The sequence below is a fragment of the Ambystoma mexicanum genome, chromosome 9 (assembly GCF_040938575.1).
Source record: "Ambystoma mexicanum isolate Mex_15411 chromosome 9, UKY_AmexF1_1, whole genome shotgun sequence".
Classification (NCBI taxonomy): Eukaryota; Metazoa; Chordata; class Amphibia; order Caudata; family Ambystomatidae; genus Ambystoma; species Ambystoma mexicanum.
This window is the reverse complement of record NC_090931.1, coordinates 1,491,554,672-1,491,573,770: the sequence shown is the minus strand read 5'-3', so window position 1 is coordinate 1,491,573,770 and position 19,099 is coordinate 1,491,554,672. Positions and strand designations below refer to the sequence as shown.

At 46.2% G+C, this 19,099-nt stretch overlaps 1 protein-coding gene across 1 annotated transcript in view; it reads right to left on the bottom strand.

The window, feature by feature from the left end:
• The window catches only part of LOC138489270 (zinc finger protein 268-like), a 413,111-nt gene that overhangs the window by 381,494 nt on the left and 12,518 nt on the right, over nt 1-19,099 (bottom strand). The gene's annotated exons all lie outside the window — the stretch shown is intronic.

Sequence of the window (19,099 nt, the reverse complement as noted above, 5' to 3'; positions counted from 1 at the left end):
TTCGGCAAGCAGGACTAGATCCACAAGCCCTGACAGCGCTGTTGTTGCAGATTTCCCACAGAGGAGTTCAGGCCGTTTCACTTCCCCAAGGAGGGGCACAGGTAGGCTGCTGTCTACAAAGAGAAGCGCAGGGGTGCAATGCGCCTCAGACCTCAAGTACCCGGCTACTTCGTTAGTTTCATGTAGGACTCAGCCCCAGAGAATGCCAGGCCCGAGGGGCGCACCACAGTGTTTATGTCACACCAGACTCCGGGGTCTGGAGGTGCAGTGTGGGGCTTGTGGTGGAGCAAGGCCCCACCCGCTAAGCCAGAAGAGGAATTTGGGGGAGATTAGGGGATGCGTGAACCTCAATAGTGCCCAATGGGTGCTCCCCCAGCACCCTCCCCAGGATCACGCCTGTTACGCGGGCTGATCTATACCGCCGATGTAGCACAACACCGCCCCCCCTTCAATATATTGCCAGCCCAGGGAGGATGAATCACGTGGGTCGGCCGGGCCGGGATCCGCACTTGTCCCTCCACAGCACATCAGCTGCAAGGCAGGAGGCAGTACCACCGTGAGGCAGGGGGGCTCTCCATCCCGCTTCCCCAGCTGAACAGCAAGGAAACCAGGCGGTCATCGCACAGCGGGTCCGGGACTGCCAGAGCTGCAGTCCTGTGACACAATTCCAGCAGCGGTTGCCCCTGGGGTATGCCCCTCACCTGCTATTCCCGCTCTGCCGGCAGGCTCCGCAACTGTCAGGGGGCACTCCTCCACTTCCACCCGGAGGTCAGCAGGCAAAGCGCCCTCACATGCGCAGGTTGTAAGCAGGATTGATTAGGCCGTGGTAGACAGGCATTTCTTGCGGAAGCAGTGAGTCATCAGGCAGGGAGGGAGGGTGCTTTTTCGGTCCAGGACCACAACGGTCCACCGTCTCGTCCCTCAGACAGCCTTACGTCAATTTGTGGGACTAAACAAGTCCTCTGAAGGCAGGATATTTAAGGAGGATTTATAGCCTTTGCTTGAGATCTCTCTGGCAGCGGCCATTTTCTAGCCACGCAGCAGTGCCCCCGCCAGTAATTTGTACTTCTAAACTACAGACCAGATATGCTCTATTTGATTATGTGAGGTAATCATCATACCTGAGTGATTAAAATTATTTCTTATTCTTTCCAAAATGTTTTGTTCCCCTTTGTCCTCTCATCGCTGTCTTGAATGAAAAAGACAAAATGTTTCCTTGTGTATGCAATGTCTCATGTTTTTTGTGATAATGGTTGGGATAACACTTGCCGATACTGGTTTCTTTATCTTACAACGCATCAGCCTTGGAAAAGACCCAAGTAAGGTTGAAACACGTGTTGGCTATGGCTACGGTTACTGTTTAAACTCAAATATCTACTGGAATAAACTACTTTTGAAACCATTCTGAGGATACATTTCTGTTTTCTTCAAAGCCATCCATGAACTGTATAGGACACCAATGTATTGTACATTGTAAGATACTAAATTATAATTTCGGTATTCTTCGGCTTTCTAAATTTGAGTTTGAAATTGTTTGGATCCCTGATAAGTTGAGTGGAAGTAGTCAGGGCTTAAGTTCATAATTATTTAACTTCGTGACGTTGGGCAGCGCCACACCCTAGCCTTAACGCCTGCAGCTCCACTAATATAGCCCTCATAATTTCAAAGCACAGTAACTTTAACGTGAGAGTGCCCCTTTTTCTTCCTTTGACATTTCGACATACGTCACAGGATTTAAGCAACTGGTGGCTAACACTGCTTAGCCAGATGACACCCTCACTACATTGTTTCATAGAGGACTACACTAGGAATTGAAAGATGAGATGGCAAGTATGCCCTGGTCTAACAGTCTGCCCGAACTGATCACTATAGTATTGCAAATTGAATTTCGACTACAAGAAAGATCACCCAGAGCATAAAAAGAACCGTGGTTCAGTAGTGAAAGCAGAGCAGCCTTATCCAAGAACCCTGGCTACCGGAGGAATCTGAGCCTATGCAATTGGCAGTACCTGTGGTCCCTTAAACCCGAAAGAAGGGCCAGACAGCGTTCTCAAGGTCTTATCTGGGTCTGCAGAACTCCAAGCGCCTTGTATACACCCCAAGTCACAAAATACAGCCACTATCATCCAGGCAATTGCATCGATCCACACTCAATATCAAGAATTCAATGATGTGTTTTCAGATGAGCAATGTAAGGAGCTACCGCCTCATCGTTCTGACGATTGCTCTATAGAGCCAATACCTGGCTTGCAAGTACTGTTTTACTGCATGTTTGCCTTGTCCTACTCCGAGAAGGAAGCCTTATGGACATAGCTGCAGAACAATCTACAGAACAGGCTCATTAAGAAGTCCAAGTCCTCTGCAGGGGCATCCCTGTTTTTGTACCTAAAAAGATTCAAAAGAGCTTAGACCCTCCTTAGACTATCGTTAACTTAATAAATTCACCAGGAGGGAAAAGTTTCCTTTGCCTGTCATTATTGACATTAATGACATAATGCAAGCCGTCCGAGGGGCCACTGTTTTCACAAAGTTGGATCTCCGGGGAGTACCAACGGATTCAGATATGGGCTGGCAACAAATGGAAAATGGCATTCCGGACACCTTTTGGCCTTTTCCAGTATCTTCTCATGCCCTTTGGGAGCGGGAAACGCTCCATCCATTTTCCAGCATTTTATGCAATGAATTTTTGCTGACCTCTTGCTCCATACTTCACAATTTATTTCGATGACATCCTGGTCTTCCCGACAAATGCTGTAGATCATAAGAACTAGGTAAAGGAGGTATTGCACAGTCTTCGAATTCATCATCTCCTAGCCAAACCCGAAAGAAAGCCACTTTCCATCAACCTTACATTTTATATCTGGGTGGCATTCTCTCGAAAGATGGCACCGACAGACCCTCAAAAAGTACAGACCTTTTTGGAATGGCCAGGTCCCTCTAATGTGCTGTAGGGCTACAGAAGGAGGAGAATGAGACACACGGTATGTTATGTTAAAAACGTTTATATAACGCCAACCTACAACGACAAGGGCATCATGAGGCAGGTGGTATGCTTGTTGTCAAACTTTTATTTAGTTTGAAAATGAAACCCATCCCTCCCCATCTCTTAGGGGGTTTCCTTAGTTCTACTACATAACTAAGGAATCGGTCAGAATGTCCAAGTAAATAAAAAGAGTCCACTATCGTGTCAAAAATGCCAACTTCTATCCCTCAGACTTGTAACTAATAAGGAAAAGGTAGTGGATCTTCCTGGTGCAGAAGAATGACTCCCTTCCTCTGGACAATGAGACACAGTTGCAATCGTAGGTGGGACCTTCACCGGAGAGAATGACTCCCTTCCCAGGTCTCAGTTTCTTTCCAAAGAAACAAACGTTCCAGCTTGTGATGCTGTAAAGTTCTCAGGTCCAATTCAAAAGGAAAAGTCCCAACTCAAACATCAATCCTTATTACACATAGTTTGCTTCAATATTGGGTTCCTGTAGAATGCCCCCCTTCTCCAGGTATGTGGTTCTACAGGCCTCCAGTGTGCAAAGGGAATGGCTCCCTTTCCCGGGCCTTATTCTGTTTGGTTTCACGTTATATACCACCAGGGGGTAGGGCTTGCTTGCCCTGATCTTTCTTGGCTTCACAGGGCACAACACCAGGAGTTATTGCTTCCTTCTCCTGATGTCTCTTGGCTTCATGGTTCACAAAACCTGGGGGACTGACTCCCCTCTCCCTCAAGCCCTTCTTTAGTATACAGTTCACACTGCCAGCGGGAATGCCTCCCTTCCCCTGGCTTCTTTGACCCTTTTGCGCTCACCATTCACAGTTTAATATTACCAGGGGGTGGGGAGAATGCCTCCATTCCCCTGGCTTAGATGGCCCAAGAGAATGTCTCCCTTCTCTTGTGTTTCCAGCACAGGAGTTCAGCTCAACACACCAGGGGGAATGACACCCTTCCCCTGGTTTCATTATAATTTGCACAATTCCACAACACTTCCTCCTCTGTCTTGTGGGTGCGGGTCCCAGACCTGCACGGTTTGGCACACTTGCATCCCAGATTCACTACCCTGCCAGGCACTGTGAAGAACAAGAGGATACAGAGTACTCCTTATTTGGGCGCAGGTCCCAGGCCTGTGATTGTTCCCTTCTCTTTTCCAAGGCATAAAATAACCAGTATCGCATAGCAATTCACTGGACAAGAATGATTAATTGCTTTTCATTTTATAAATCATCTTGCACTAACTGCGATGTAATTTCAGAGAAGGTGTGCATGTTTACTATGCTTTGTTCCAAGCTCTAGGACAGTACAGGGTCTATACAGAGCAAAGCAGAGATCCAGGCTGCAGGCTGACCCCAAAGTTCACTTTTAATGAGCACTTTGGCTGATGGAAACTGCAGATAAGGGTGACTGTGTGGAAGCGTGTCTACCCCTTTTTTATGTTCACTTTGCCCTCGTGTATACACCGGCCCTATAACTTTCTCTCTTGCCCATCCCCCCTCATCACTTCTGAGAGGCCCTTCTTTCATCTGTTTCGTTCTCACACATCTTGCTTCCTAAATCAATTGTCTAATTCCCCTCTCTTCGCTGTCCACCTTTGCTGAGCTCTTTATTCCACTCAGACTGCAAAGGCCTTAAACATGATAGACCTTCATGTGTGCATGCAAAAGGCTATTGTGTCATGCATCTGAAAGGATGTGAAAGGCCGAGTCTGCACATGTGCATTTTTGGTGTGCATGCATGTGAAACGCTACAGTTGTTTGTGCCTGATAAGCTATGCCGCATATGAAAGTCTAGGTGTGCACATGTAAGGCTGAGGTCTGTGTGCATGTGAAAGTCTGTATTGCTCATGCAAAGCTGCAGTGCCATGCTATGTGTTGCTGTGTGGATTGTACATGTGACCATTTGGAGACCATCTTAATTCAATGACCGCACCAAAAGCTAAGATTATGGTTAACCCATCTATTACCAGGTTCTATAGTCCGAGCCAAGCATGCGAAGCGTAGACTAGTCTTTTTTTAATGAATTCACATGCCATGTATTGACATCACTGGAAGCGATACCCACAGAAAATGAGCACATATGTAGCCTTGGATATTAAATGTGATGATGGTAAATTGCATTACAAAGGTTTTTATAAGTAAGCCAAGAGACAAATAACTTTGCTGTGCAGATTACGTGGCATTATCATTATTATATAGGAAGCAGTACCTTGAGTGAGCTTTTTTATGTAGCAGACACATGTCAACTGAATGGCTCGTGGTTACTTCTCTGAGATCAAGGGGGTAATTCATAGAAATTCGCGCACAAGTGGCGCACGCGGCTGGCGCACAGGGTGCGCGTGCGAATCTCTGCACCAGCCGCGTGGCTAAAATCCATTTCCGCGCACAGCGTATTCATGGATTTTAGCTACCAAAACCAGCCGTGGCGCACAGTGGCGCAGCGACCCTGCAGCAGCGCCAGTTACGCCCCCAAGAACGCCCCTCGCGCAGGGAAAAGCCATCAAAATCCCCAATCCAGCGCAAAGGGCTGCGCTAACCCTGTACCAGCACGGCAAGTGGGGAATGTGTATTACTGGGGTTCGCGGGAGGTTTCACATGCGATTGGAGCAGGGTACGTGTATTTCGGGGGTGCGTGGGAAGTTTCACACGCGATTGGAGCAGGGTATGTGTATTTCGGGGGTGCGCGGGTAGTTCCACACGCGATTGGACCTGTGCGAGTGGGGTACGTGCATTACTGGGGTTCGTGGGAAGTTTCACATGCGAAAGGGCCTGTGCGAGTGGGGTACGTGTATTTAGGGGGTTCGCGGGAAGTCTCACATGCGATTGGAGCCGGGTACGTGTATTCCTGGGGTGCGCGGGAAGTTTCACACGTGATTTTGCTGTCAGAGCGGGGTACGTGTATTTCGGGGGTTCGCGGGAAGTCTCACAGGCGATTGGAGCCGGGTATGTGTATTTTGCAAGGGGGTAATGAATTTAGCAGCATAGAAGTGTGTCTTTTGATGACAGCATTGGTGGTGTTTGTGTAGGTAGGGATGCACACAATGTAACACTTCCAGGTGACCAATCTCAGGCTGGTATGGTTGCGACAGTTGACTGTCCCTTATGTCATCATCATTGATTGTCAGCTGGTATGTGCCAGGGCTGTGTGCACTCCACAGGGGTGTGATTTTAGGTGAAGTAATTAGCCAACAGCTGCGTACGGGCTGCCTCACCCCGTGCCCTTTCCCCTCCCATGCGCAGCGGCTGTGCATGTGGTTGGGGATGTGGGGGCACCACCATGTCCACGGGCAGGCCCCGGCATGTTGCAACGTTGTGCAGGACACATCCTGCTACTATGATCCTGCACACTACTGGGGGAGCGTATAACAGCTGCCCGCCAGAACAGTCAAGGGAGCGAAAGCGTGACTTTAGCACTCCGAATGTGTGCTCCACTATGCCCCGGGTTGCAATGTGGGCTGTGTTGTATCTTACCTCGGGTGGCGTGGTGGGGTTCCGAATTGGCGTCATCATGTGGGTGCTCAGAGGGAGGTGGTGATAGGTATCATTAGTGGGGTTGTGACATTACTCAGTATCTGACATGCATGCATGTGCTGTGGCATTTATATTCACCGAGCAGCCATGTATCGCCATGCCGCCCAGCTTCTATGTCCCGGTTTAGGGTTGACATTCTGTAAATAAAACTGTCGTGGGTGGACCCTGGATAGTTGGCATATACTGAGGTGATGATTCCCTTGGCATCACATACTACCTGCACGTTGATGGAATGCCAGTGCTTGCGGTTTTTATAGATGTGCTCTGATGCCCTGGGGGGACGTAGAGCCACATGGGTGCAATCAATGGCACCTAGGACTTTGGAGAATTGTGCCACCCCGTAGAAATCCTGGACGGCAGCCTGCCTTTCTGCAGGTGTTCTGGGCAGGTGTATGTGCCTGCGGACTGATGGGCATGCAGTCATGATGGCCAAGACCTGGTGTAGGCAGCGTGACTACGTGGCCTGTGACACCCCCCCACTGTTATGTCCGCCCTGCGCCCCGCAACGCGGGGACGCAGGGCGTCTCAATAAAAGCCCCACCCCCGCGCAAGGGAGGCTGTTCCTGGCACAGACACTACCAATGTGTGGCGTGTTTCATTTTGCTCCGGCTGGAGCTGCGCCACTGCGGCCTACCTCAGAGGCCTTCAACGTTCTGCCTCCGCGCGGAGCCAGAACGTAACACCCACTATAGCACTTGTCCGCTGAAATGATCCAGTGGCCAAGAAGTGCAGTACATTGAGGACCTTCTCCAGGGGGCTGAGTGCTTGGGAGCACAGGGTTGGTGATGTGAGGTCATCCTCCCACTCACTCACCAGGTCGAGTATTATGCGAGGTGGAAACCTGTACCTCCCATACACCTGGTCATCAGGCATCCCAAAAAGGCTGGTTCTGGGTGTGAAAATTCTGGGCCTGACTATCCTCCTCCTCCTCCTGCGGTATCCCACGACCACTGCTGCTAGGAACGGTATATTTATCCTGGCGTCTGAGCTTGTTTGTTGTTTGCGCGCACTTTTATGCTGCGTGGGTCCACGTATGCCTGCTTCCTGCTGGCGTACGTGTTTCCGGATTAGCGCATCTTTTTTGGCACACGCGTTAGCCCCGTTCGAATCCATGAATACATGTTTTGAACGTGCGTGTGTGCGTTCCGTGCATTTGCCTCCTGTACTTCCCCCCTGACGCCCAAATTTTCACGTGTTGTTCCCCAATCCGCGTGTCACGCCCCCTGTTCCTCCTACTTTTGTTGTGTGCGCCGCGCTATGTGCGATTTCGCTGTGCGCGTAGCACACGCTGTTTGGAGACGTGTGCGCCAGCGTGTGCCACGCAGAATTTTGGCGCACATCCTGGGATTTACACGCGCACGGACCTCCATGAATCGCTGTGCACGGGTTTCGATGCGATTTTCGCACTGGCACTGCGATTCGCACGCTTTCGCACGCTTTTGCATGCTTGTGCCGAAAATTTCAGCGCACATTAATTCCATGAATCGGCCTGCAAATGATTTGCCATGGATCACACACGTTAGTTAATTGTGAAGCCGGGATTTGAGACCAGTGTGAAACATAAGGCCCATAGCCAAATATTTTCCCAGCTTTAGTTGGTAGAAATAGTACTTTGGATTTAAATAACGCTTTGTTGAAACTTACAAAAAAATCATCATCCAAGCTGAAAAATATATAAATCCATGTTGAGAACAAACACTGTGGTCGTAGCTTTAGTTACTAATTCTTGAATGGAAAATTACAAGAACGCAAAAAAGTAATTTTAAGTTAAAAAAACATCCTAGGAGTTTGGTAAATGTACGTTTAAGACCTAGACACACACAAAAGGTATTGTATGATAAGGTCACCTTCTTGTAGTCATTGTTTGACAGAATCAAGCTTGCTACTGCATATCATGTGATGGGAAAGTGAACACTTGTCAGAAACAATGGTTCATCAATGAACCACTACTAATAAGGAGTTTGCCATTTAGAGGCTTTGCCGATAGATGTGTGTGTTTATTTTATTTATTTTTATATTTGTACAGCACACTAAGCCCAAGAGCATCAAAGCACTGCTGCATGACCAGTTACTCAAATGTACAGACATTGGGATAAGAATAGTGTAATAGTTATTCAGTAAAGGTTACTGTAGCTTTGAAGTTCAGACCAGGTAAGGGCCTGTGTCCAGCATTCAGGCAAACAGTAGTGTTTTTAGAGTTCTTCGGAAAGTCCAGTAGGAGGGTTCAGCATGTAGAGTGGGAGGGAGGAGGTTCCAGTGTTTGGCAGCTGTGGCTGGGAAACTGGAGCCTCCAGCTTTGGTCCTCTTGAATTTAGGCAGAGTGATGCGGTTAACGTAGGCAGCTGTGGGAATTTTTGACTATTTGCGAGGCACTCGTGGGAAGCCCTGTTGAATTTGCAAGGGTAGTGTTGTCTGGTCACATGTCCAACAAAAGGCATACTAATTATAGCACCAGTGGTGAAACAAGCCTGCGAGGTCCCTAGGCCCTGCAGCTGTACAGGTGAAACATGTCTTGCATTGGCCCCGATTGAAAAAAAGGATATACAAATTTGCTAATCATATACGTTGAATTGCTAATCAAAATATTTTTATTTAGCAGTCTCGACTAATCAATTTTGCAAGACTAATTTATGCCTTGCTTTTCTAGCAGACCTGGTTCACTCTCCCGGCAGGTACTGCTAGGACCGGTGCGACTGAGGGTATTCTTCCCTTTCAGATGCGGGTCCCAGACCCGAATTGTGGAACTTGGCACTCCTTCCAAAGCTCCACCAATCGTCCCGACATCCCTGGTACCTTAATGAGCTTTGCTGATGCTCTCCCGGTGTCCAGTGGCTTTCTTGCATCTCCTGTCGGGTATCGCTTCACTTCTTCTGCGTTCTTAGGTGCTCCAGCACCTCCACAGCATTCTGCTTCTCACAGGAAGCTTTTCTCCCCTTGACCGGGCGCTCCAATGGTCTTCTGTTTCGTGGCATAGGCTCTTGTAGTCTTCCGGTGTGCCTGACCTCAGCAGACTGGTATGCAACTCAACAGGCCGGTAAGCGTCCTGGAAGTGGTTTTCGGACTTACAAGATCTGCAGCTCTGATCACAGTTCCTCCAGGGATGGCTTCTCTACTTGTCTTGGTTTCCCTCTGCAGTTTTGAATGGCTTCTGCACAATCAGGTTTTGGGAAACACTAGATTGTTTATACAAGTTCTCTCAGTGAGGATATTCTTGGATTCTATTGATCTTACTGGGGATCGCGCACAGAATTTGAGTAAACCGTCTCTAAAGAAAAGATATATAGAATATACTAAGGGTTTTAGACCAGGCATGCCTTGCTCCTATTTAACAAAGACTTGCATGAAAGACGAGAGACGTTTCATTAGCTATCTATGTTTTAATATTCTCCCAACTTTGGACAACACTGGCGCCTGGAAGGGCTGTAACGAAGACTCTGCCTCCTGTGTGGTCTGACAGCTGAAACTAGTAGACATCTGTTGATGCAATGTAGCTCTTTAAATGAAAAATCTAGGTTAAGTTATGGGAGATTTGTACATAGCTCTCAGATCAATTTTGGAGCACAATCCTAGGTGGAGAATCGTTCGTCATCACATTAGCAGCTTTCCATATTTGGAAAGAGATAATTAAAACTTGTGGATACCAACTGTGATAGATTGTTGATTTTAAGGGTTAGACATATCTGGGATATTTGAACCTGCTCTATAATTACCTTTATTTACTTTCTTTAAACCGGTGCGAAGTGATGGAAGGTACATGAATTTATCTTTTATTTGATGAAGATGAATTGTATTCGTAATGAAGTGTAGTTGTAACTGAAGTTTCTACTTTTTAGGATGATTTTATTTGATGAAGAAGAATGTATTTGTAATGAACTGTTTTTGTAATGATTCTTTTACTGTATTTTAAGATGTTCATGTGTGTAAGTAGTTACATTTCACCCCAAAAAGTGGTGCTAACGCAATTACTGCGATTATCTTACTGCACTATTAAACTCTTAATGAGCCCCAAAGGCGTCCATTTTTAATACCAGGGGATGATTTTCAAAAACTGGAGGCCGAGCACCACTACTTGAAAATGCTCAGATGAATATTATCCAACATGGACTCAGAGATGGATTACAGTACACCCTAGTAAAGTGCACCCCTCCCAGACCCCTATTGAAGGTCTTGTTGAAATGGCACTTCAACTTGATCAGAGACTCCTGAACTGCCAGTCCAAGTGCAAGAAGACTGACTGTTTTGAACATTCTTGTGTTTTACAGGCCAGTTTCACGTTTACTACCAAGATCAGAGTTGGAGAAGAACACATTCCCATGGAGACGGACACCTATGCATGCCCCTCTTTTCCGAAAGAAAGAAATAGGAGCTTCCTGGATGTTGCATATGTGTATTATGGAAACAAAGGTCAGTTCATAATGGATTGATCTTTCACAAGCTCGGGAACACTAAAGCTCAGAGCTGAAGGGGAACTCTTCTTCGAGGGTTTTTGACCCCTTCTTGCGTTCCCCAATTTACATCCTCAACTAATGCGCCATCACCACATCTATATACCCACTGAGATTTTAGGAAGCACAGACTGTGTGAATTTACCCACTTTCCTTCACTTACTATAGTTTGACCGAAAACACACAAAAGCAATGTTCTTGAAGCCTTAGGCTGTGCCTGTCCATTCTGTAGATGGGTCCCCATAGAACTCCATGGACATCACACAAATGAGCACAGCCTTGGGAATTTGCATTCAGGACCATCAAGAGAACATATGATACCTGTGAGAAGCCAGAAGGTGTCTCCCTAGCTAGTCCCCGGGGATATGTCATCCAGGTGGTCAGGACATGGGCATCGTTATTGGATCCAGTTCCTGGGGGAGGAGCAGTGAGGGAGGATCACCTGGATGGGGGGGGGGCTATGGCAAGACGCAGTATCCACCTCCTTGCAACACCTTTTCCCCATCCTACCACATAGGATATTCCAAAACACCTCCCCCCACTTTTTCCGACACAAACACTTTCACACAACACAGAAGACAACGGACTAACACCAGAGCCGTTTACCTGACATGTCCCAATACAAGGGTGAGGCAAAGTCAGGCAATTGACAGAATCACACACACCCGATGACCCTTTCCCTTCCCCACAGGGATAAAAGGTGGAGCCCCAGAGCACAAGACGAGCAAGGTAGACCGCACAACGTGAGAGCTAACTCAGCACAGCAGTTCAGGAGGAGGCGAAAGACTGTGAAATAGCGAAAGACTGTGAAATACCGAGAGGTAGAGAAGTAACCTTGCCCTTACCGATCAAGGCCCGTGAAACCTCTGCAGATGGAAACAGAAGGCCACAAACAATAGCCAGCATGTGTTGCAACAGACGTCTATGGTACGCTAGACCCTCCTCAGCTGATAACCAAGCCGGGAAAGTACTGCAAGTGTGCATAACTCCCAGTTTCTTCCTCGTTTTGTTATTGATCTGCTATTTCTCTGTATTAGCCAGGAGTGGCTGATGTGTGCTTCTCCTGCCTAAATGAGGAGGTGTCCTAGTGGATATCCTTGTCCCAGTATAACAATGGCATTTCTGAGGGTCCTTTTGAAAGGAAAAGAAAGGAAGGAAGGAAAGGGGAAGGGTTGACAGTATCCTACAAAGGCTTCTGGGACTGAAGGTTCATTGTGAAAAGGGAATGGGGGATACCATGTCTCACCTAAGGACGTCCTCTTCCCCACTCCCCAAGTCTCCTTCCAGGTGATCCTCCCTCGCCTCTCCACCCCCAGGGTCAGGATCCAAGATCGATGGCCTTTCCCTGGCCACCTGTGCAGAGAATGTCGGGGAAAGGGAAGTGAGGACGCCCTCAGGTTCCTCACAGTTCCCACCGTGAGTGCTATTCTATCTGAATACCAATTGTTGCCTGGTGTTTTCTCGCAAGCAGAATGATACAAAATACTCACCACTATCCAAACGACTGCCTGATGTACCTCATCAGACGATTCTGTATGGATGAATGTACTTTTGTATATAGAAGAAGAAATCGTCTGAAGAATTCTGTGAACAAATCCCAACAAAGGGGGTTCCTTTAACCTTATACATTGATGCCTGGCCCTTGATCTTTCTTGTTAAGAAAGATTAACAAATCCAGAGAGCTCTGTCCCTGCATTGACTACCGTAAGTTTAACTATATCGTCATTAAGAGTCGCTACCTGCTACTGCTCATTCCAGATCTGATTGAGCAAGCTCGGGAAGACTCATGGTTTACCAAGTTGGATTTACATAGAGCATTCAATCTGGTAAACGTTCATACTACTCTAAACTTCTCCACTCCCAAGCCTCTCACCCTCGCTGCATTTTCCAAACCCTCTTTCGTCTTCTCTCCCCGCCTACCCCTGACCCTTCAGCCTCTTCTACCCTTTCTCCTTCTGACTTTGCAAACTACTTCTCCTCTAAGATTCAGTCTCATCAAACAATTAACTTCTCTTCCTGCTCCCCCCCTTCCTCCCCTCGCTATTCCGCTTCAACCTGCATTTATGACTTCTCGCCTGTCTCCCCTTCTGATGTGTCCCTCCTCCTGTCCAAAGCTCATCCTACGTCTGCCCCTACTGATCCTCTCCTTTCCCTTCTTATCCCCAAGATCTACCCTCTTCTTATTCCTTACTTAACTTCCTTCTTCAATACCTGCCTTTCCTCAGCCACATTCCGCACTGCATTTGAGCATGCCACCATCATTCCTACTCTGAAGAAACCCTCTGCTGATCCCCTTCTTACCTCTAACTTCCATCCAATCTCTCTTCTCCCATTCCTCTCTAAACTACTTGAACACCTCGTCTATTCCCAGCTCTCGGCCTTTGTCACTAATCCTTCTCTCTTACCCCCCCTCTCAATCTGGTTTGCGGCCTAAACACTCTCCTGAAACTGCCCTCACTTACATCCTTAACTCCCTCCTCTCCGCTCGATACTCTAAGCAATCCTCTGTCCTTATTCTCCTTGACCTTTCTGCTGCTTTCGACACTGTCAATCACCCCCTACTTCTCAATACTCTTTCTTCCTTTGGTTTCAAATACTCTGTTCTTAACTGGCTCTCCTCCCGCTCATTCGCTTTCTCCTGGGGCGGCCTTTTCTTGCCTACCCTCCCCTTGGAATATGGTGTACCCCAAGGTTTGGTTCTTGGCCCTTTCCTATTCTCTCTCTACACCTCTCTCCTTGCCCCTGTTATCTCCTCATTCGGTATTTCTCACCCTTTCTATGCTGATGACACCCAACTCTTCCTTTCTTTCTCTTCCTTCTCCTCTGACCTCCACCTTAAACCCTTCCTGTTTTACTGCCATTAAAAACTGGATGTCATCCCGCTTTCTTTCTCTCAATACTGATAAGACTGAAGTCTTATTCTTTCCCTCCAATACTCTTACCCCTCCCTCTCCTCCACCTTTCATTCACTTCTCCCCTCCAATCTTCCTATCTCTGCCTACGCTCGCAAAATAGACATTCACTTTGACTCTTCCCTCTCCTTTTCCCACCATATTTCTCTGATCTCTCACACCTGTCACTACCACCTATTTAATATTCACAAAGTCTGCTCCTCTCTTACCTTCCATGCAACAAAACTTTTAATCTCCTCCCTTATCTTCTCTCGCCTCTTCTATTGCTCCTCCCTATTCTTTGGACTACCTGCTTCTCATCTTGCTCCTCTCAAATCTATCTACCACTCAGCCGTCCGTACCCTCTGTCTTCTTGCCCCGCATGACTCCATTTCCTCTACGCTGTCCTCCCTTGGCTGGCTTCCCTTTCACTCCTAACTTAAATTTCATTTTCTCTGTCTAGTCTTTAAATCTCTCCATGATCTGGCTCCCCCTTAACTCTCCTCTCTCTCTATAATCCCTCCCGCTCCCTCCGTTCAGCCGACCACTTCCTTCTCACTGTCCCCCCTTCCCCATGTGCCTCCTCCCGTTTTCCGCTCCTTTCAGCTCCTAGCCCCCCTGCACTGGAACACCTTACCTCTCTCCTCAATCCGCTCTATACCTACTTTTTCCTCCTTCCGCACTTCCCTGAAATCCCACCTTCTCCATTCCCCACCATGAAACCTTCCCCACCTCTTATTCTCTCCCTTGAATCTTCCTTTTTATCCTCTCTTCCCTCCCCCTTCCCCTTATCCTCCCTCATTTTCACCATTATACCCCTCCTGTTTTTTCCCTCCTCCTTCCTCCTCACCCCTTCCCCTTCAGATTAATTGCTCTACTTACTGTTTTTATTGGTTTGATTCATGATTGTAAATTGCTTCTACTCTTTAATGTTCTATGTAGTTATAATGTAAAGCGCTTTGGATGAAAGCGCTATATAAACACAATAAATACAAATAAAGCTCCGGGTAGGATGTGAATATTAGACACATTTTGGCCATTTAGAACAACCTGCTATCCCTTTTGGCCTTTGTAACACTACAGCAGACTATCAGCACTTTATCACAAATATATTGCATACTTGTGTGGTGATTACATTGCCATGTATTTTGATGATATATGTACCAACCCCCCCCCCCAAATAAGCAAGACCATATTGAGAAAGTGCAGTTACTACCAAGCTGATTATGAAAGCCCCATCTATATTCCAAACTGGAGAAATGTCGATCCACAGAAATAAACTGGAGCTCTGGGCCATTTCCTAGCACCGAACAGTATGAAAATGGATCAAAAGAAAAGGCAATTCAAATTGGAATGGCCAACTCTTGCTGAACATCAGTTATCCATAGGCTTTCGACAAGTTTTACAGGTGATTTGTGAAAGATTTCTCTCGGCTGGCCACCCCTCTTAATCAACTAACCCAAAAGTCTGTTCCCTATATTTGGGAAAGGGTCACCCCAAAGGCCTTCACCAACCTCAAGGAACCCTTCTGTTCAGCTCATGGCTTGATCCTGCATGGCACATACAATCCACCTGTGCTTGAAGCAAACACCTCCAGTGATGCCGTGGAAATGTAGCTGTCCCAGAAAAGGAAAGACTGATCATTACCCTCCCCTCTGTAGCCTATAAATCATGCTAACTCAACCCAGATGAAAGCAATGATGCCATTTAACATGAGTAACTGCTAGATATCCAGCAAGGATTCACGCAATGACGTCATATGCGCTCCAGTCCGCTGTAAAGTGTTTAGTATCCTGTGGAAGTCCTCACAAACCATAATAAATGTAACATTTTTAAATGTAATTCTATGTCTCAGCACCGTGGCATTCCCGACAATTTCTGCAACATCTGGTAATCGGACCGCGATAACAGCTTTGGGCAAACACCCTTTCATACAAAACCAGGAACACTACAAAGTAATCCTTACCAAGAGTCTCAACACTTTGCCATTGAATCTAGAAACACAACACATCATTGTCAAGAAATACTTTATAGACAAAATCCATCTATACAGGAAATAAGGTATCTATTATTTGAAATTCTATAGTGCAACAATACCTCCTGAAGAACCGCTGACATTCAAAGCGGGGAAACACGTGTCGAGGGTTGACACAAGAAATCTAACATTATCAGTGAATTTGAACTGAATCTCAATTTATGCTTTTGATTTTTCAAAACAAAATGATTCTCAAAAAGAACCTGTAAAACTCAGCTTTACTAGCAAAATGAATCACAATAAAACTATTCAATTATGATTTAAATACGGAGTACAGTGTATCATTCAAGGACAGGCGCAACACAGGATTATTTATTCATTCCATACATCTGGTCTTACTAGTGCATGCTGGTGCCTTAGCCTGCATCAGTAGTAACTCAAAAATCGCAGTGGATCATTTTCCCATCTGGAACCTATTCAGAGGTCATCAGTCTTGTGAATCAGCACCCAGAGTTACAATCAGCTCTATAGGGCACCCTAAGCCTTAAAAATCTACTGTATGTACCACTGCCACAAACCAATTACAAAATCCTTCAGTGGTATCACAATTGCAAGCGGTCATGATACCCTGGACACAAGTAGAGGAAGGAGATGGTTCAGCAGTGGTTTGGGTGGCCCCACATGGCAAAAGATATTGTGCCAGTCTGTCAAAAAAGGCTTCATCTCAGATTATATCAATGCATAAAAGCACAAGTAAAACATTTAATATAGCACATACAATAAATTGTATCAATTGTCCACTCTGTGACACATTTAAAAGCATAGCTCTGTTTACAATACATAGTACTTTTTGAATACAATTAGCCTGACAGCTTTAAATAATTCTATCTTCTCCTTAACGCCAAGCTTCGAAATCTACCCACTGCTAAAATCAGGTACATTTATCAGGCAAAGTTAAAGCCAATCTGTGGTTCCTTATTTCAAGTTTCTTCCAAAATTGCCCTAAAGATTTACTCCAAATGTCTTTTCGTGAAGTGCAGAATAACAAAGTGCATGATCGGTTCACAGCCATGTCCACATAGACACACATGATCATTTGTTCTACTTGCGTCTCTGGGCCCCCATGTGCACACTGGTAAGCTTAAAGGCAACAGTCCTAGTCTGAACAGAGTGAGGACAGCCCTGTGGTACTTTAAAGTCACCCATTTTAAATACTCTACTGGTGATGTGTTTGGTACCACTGGTAGGTAGGTGCTCACACTAACCTTATACCTTCCCAGAAATCCCTGTTCCAGTCTCATTGTTATCACATAGGCCCCCTTAATATATTTTCTGGCACCTGGGGCATGATAGCCGGGCTAAAGAAGCACCCTTCTAAACCTACTTCTGGCAAACACTCCCATACATGATTCAACCAGGGTATTCCTCCCACAAATGCACTTTTACATACATCTGTAAGCAATTCTTTTGTAAGCACAGCTTGATTTTGATTCCAAACACTGGCCCAAAACAATGGTTGCATGCCAATTAAACCACTTAAGCTACTCCCAATTCGGAGTGAACATTATGATTTTGCATTATGTCGCTTTATGTCTAAGGTCCAGAATGTTACGCAGGAACTTATCCTGGACCACTTGCAATTTCCCCACCTTCACAAACCCGCAGATAGCAGCACCATAGGCACGTTATAAATGCCAATGCCATATCATGCCTCCCTCTACTGATGTGGCCTAAGCATTGTAAGCCTTTAAAATTGCATCAATGGGATCATTCTTTAGTTCTCACTACGCTGAGTATTGCACCATTGGCCCGAGACATTGTCACTGCATGATTATGTACATTACATTGTCTATCCATGATAGAGTGGAGTTAAAATGAATGCCCAATATTGGAATGCTGTGCTTCACTCTAGTCTCTCTTGTACCATGTACACAGGATTTAACTTTCTCTTTTCCTCGATATCGCCACAACGTTGGATTTCTTAACACTCACTATCAAGCCATTTTTGGTCATGCACGAAACATATGCAGACAGTAGTTTCTTTTACCCTGCTGGGGTGCTCGCTAGCAGGACAGCATCATCTGCATTGCTAAGAAGTACACACCTGTAGCAAAGGCCCCTTTCAACCTGGAACTTGTTGTTAACTTCTCCCGCCCTCCCGTACCTAACCCTAGCCATATTCCTAGTTTGCAACTCAATTATGACATTCAACAGTCCAACGGAACAGTCATATCCTACAGAGTTTACCATAGATGGTCTCTATCCACATGGTTGAAAGTAGCCATAAGGTTCATTAAAGCGGCATACACTGTGGCCTTAGGCCTAAACACATATCTAGATAGCACCAGATACAGGTTTGCCACGTGTGTCACCGTGGCCAAACCTTGTCTGAATCCTAATTGTGTATCGCACGTAATTAGAGTTCCTCTGCCCCTTGAGTGATTTATTATGTAACGCTCTCCTGAAAACCTTGGAAGTTCTAGATAACAGCGATAGGGGACTATAAGCCTCTGGACTTGCATGATTGCCTTTCTTATATAATGGGACTATTTCAGTACTCTTCCAAGTTTCCAGTACTTCCCCAATCGCCAGATATGCATTAAATACTAATGTGAGCAGCAGTACCCACAATTCCAGCTCGTATGTGACTATATCAGCGGGAAGCCCATCTGACCAACAGCTTTGGCCCAACATTGGGAACTCAGTTCACCACAACAGTGGTCCCAGCGGACGGACACTGAGGGTACATTTTTCTTAGCAGATTGTTTTGAAAAATATGCCACTCGCAAGGGTCCCCTGCAATTTACTTTCCATTTTTGCTCCGCTGTTCTCTGCTCCAATTTTCCAAAACATAGAAGTGTCATTATTCTCAGCTGTCTTCACACATTTCTGCCCAATCTCCTCCTTGAGATTTCATCTTCTTTCGTGCGTTATAGCTTTATCTGGTTCTATTGCTTGTCTAACCTTCTACAAGTCCAATGGGTGGCTTATAGTGCCCCAAGTAATTCGTTCTTCTTACTTCTGCCGGTATTATTTCCTTCCTAAAGGCTTATACAGCATTTCCTTAAACACTCCATGCATCGTTTCAGAAATGTCCACACTCGTCTTGTGGGGAAAATCTCCCTCAAACACCGAACATATTCCCGGCCCTCCAATCTTAATTCCCTTTAAGGTTCGGAAATGATATTGGAAGACCTGTACAGGAAAAGTAGAGTTTGTGGTTAAAAAAAGAAATTCCCAGCTAAGCCGTTCCAGCGATTATGGGCGCCGCA